This window comes from Oryx dammah, unplaced genomic scaffold, assembly GCF_014754425.2.
Source record: "Oryx dammah isolate SB20612 unplaced genomic scaffold, SCBI_Odam_1.1 HiC_scaffold_1, whole genome shotgun sequence".
Taxonomy (NCBI): Eukaryota; Metazoa; Chordata; class Mammalia; order Artiodactyla; family Bovidae; genus Oryx; species Oryx dammah.
This window is the reverse complement of record NW_024070185.1, coordinates 82,151,648-82,154,274: the sequence shown is the minus strand read 5'-3', so window position 1 is coordinate 82,154,274 and position 2,627 is coordinate 82,151,648. Positions and strand designations below refer to the sequence as shown.

The 2,627-nt window shown below is 39.5% G+C and overlaps 1 pseudogene; it reads right to left on the bottom strand.

The window, feature by feature from the left end:
• Window positions 1–1,628: 1,628 nt before the first annotated feature.
• LOC120868004 lies at window positions 1,629–1,729 on the bottom strand (annotated as a pseudogene).
• Between the last annotated feature and the right edge of the window lie 898 nt (window positions 1,730–2,627).

Here is a 2,627-nt window from a genome sequence, read left to right as displayed (position 1 = left end):
GCAATTGTACAGTAGTTTGAGCATTCTTTGGCATTGCCTTTCTTTGGGATTGGAATGAAAACTGACCTTTTCCAGTCCTGTGGCCACTGCTGAGCTTTCCAAATTTGCTGGCATATTGAGTGCAGCACTTTCATAGCATCATCCTTCAGGATTTGAAATAGCTCAACTGGAATTCCATCACCTCCTATACAAGCTAGAACCTTTTAAAATGGTGTTTTCTTGACATTTTATTGTTCACTTGAAGCCTTTACTTGTCTTTCACTGGTGGGGCATGAATAAAGAATGAGGTTACCTCAGATGGGACTGGGATGGTTGTAGGTATTACAGAGAAGCTTAAAGCAGTGAGGAGAGAAGCTCAAAAATATGATACTACCTCTGCCTTGGGTGGATCTCAAATGTGTAGGTTTTTAATTTTCCAAAATCATTAAATGAAAAGGCAGCTGTTCAGAGACTCAAGGACTGTGACTGAACATGGCATTTAGCTTCAGTGAATTAGCACATAGCATCTGCCTTTTATGCTTGATGCTTCAGAAGCACTCTGAAGACTGGTAATCCATGGGTCTAAAAGACTAGATTTGAAGACATGGATGCTTTCCTAGTTATATACACCTAATCCTATTTTATCTACCACCCACACCATGTATGGTTTAGTCAAGATTCTCTCACAGAGCAGCCTTTCAGAAGAAGAAAAAGTTATTTTTGTCAGCTGCCAAGTGGAGCAGACTGGGTGTTATATCTGTTTTCTCTCTTGGGAGTGGTCATGGATTCTCACATGTCCCATGAGAAACATGCCTCAGAAAACAAGTCATGCTGTGAACCAGATAGTATCACTAGAAACCCTCCCAGAAATCAATGTGAGCCTCAGCTGACCCTGCACCAATGCCCCACATGTAGGATCCCCTGCACTGGGAGCCACAAACTTCCTGAGACTCAGAAACTCAAGTCCAAAACAAGAATTATGATCACCCCTCCAAACTCCTTCTATCTGAGGTTCTTGCCCTAGGCACTGGCACCACCATCCATCCAGAAACATGGAGATCTTTCTTGATTGGTTTCTTCACTCACCCCACATAGCAACCTTTCAACAAGTTCAGTCACTGGCCCTCTGACTTTTCTCAGGTTTATTAATATCCACTTCTCTCCACCTCAGCCTCAACACCCTAGTTCAAGCAACTTCCATCTCTCTTCTGAAGAACCCTGAAACTTCCCAACTGGCCAGCCACATCCATTGCCACTCTACCCACTTTCCATCCTAGTCCATGGCAATTTTTTAAAACATATTTCTGTTGCTGTCCTGATGAAGGCTCAACAACAATATCCCACTGATCTCTGGACAAATATCAATATCTAGATTTTCTATGGCCTTTTCTCTGCCTGTGACCCCGGCCTCATCTCAGGCTGTAAAACATTCTCCAAATCTTGACAAACCAGCCCTGCTGGCTTTCCTCTCATCCATGCTCTCTCTTCCCACAAGACATTGGTACCTGCTGTCCTCTGTCTGCAATGGAACCATCCCAACACCATACCCCCTTTTATACTGTGGCAAAATATACCTAACACAAAATTTACCATTTTAATCAATTTAAGTATATACTTTATTAGCATTAAACACTTTCACATTGTTATGCAAACATATAGAACACTTCACAAATTTGTATATCATCCTTTAACAGAGGCCATGCTAATTGTATTGTTCCAATTTTAGTCTCTGTGCTGCTGAAGTGAGCACTTTCTCCCTTTTGACTGTAAAGTTTGACTCCTCCTGCTTTTATTCAGGGAAGCCTTTCAAGACCAGGTCCATCACAAGTCATACATCCCCTTGACTGCCCAGCACCCAGTGTGAGTTTTATGCTTGTTCCATTGATGTCTGTTCTCTCTCATTAAATATGAACTCCTTAAAGGCAGTTCTCATTGTCTAAAGGAATGCTAGGTACACAATGGAAGCTCAGTGTATCCTAGTTAAATGAATAAACAAAGAAATGCAATTCTACCTTCAGTGAAGACCATCTTTGACATTATAGAAAACTCTGTAGTTCTACATTGCCTTGAACTCCATTCCAGAGAAGGAACTTGACTTTTGAAAAACTAAATCATTGATGAAGGGTGTTTTTTTCCCCTTTTTTCAAAGAGAAGACTTATTAATCCAGACTTTATCTCTCATAAAAGAGGAAAATACCTGATAGCCTTTATTTTTTATATTAATTGAATATTTATATTTATTTTTCTGTTTTATAATTGTATCTATTTTTCTATGAGATCCTTATTTTTTTTTAATTTTTATTGGAGTAGAGTTGGCTTACAATGTTGTGTTCATTTCTGTTGTACAGCACAGTGAATCAGTTATAAATATACATATATCCATTCTTTTAGATTTTTTCCCCATATAAGTCATTATAGAGTATTGAGTAGAGTTCCCTGTTCTATATTGAAGGTCCTTATTAGTTATCTATTTTATATATAACAGTGTGTACATTACTTTGCCAACTAAGGTCCGTCTAGTCAAGGCTATGGTTTTTCCTGTGGTCATGTATGGATGTGAGAGTTGGACTGTGAAGAAGGCTGAGCGCCAAAGAATTGATGCTTTTGAACTGTGGTGTTGGAGAAGACTCTTGAGAGTCCCTTGGACT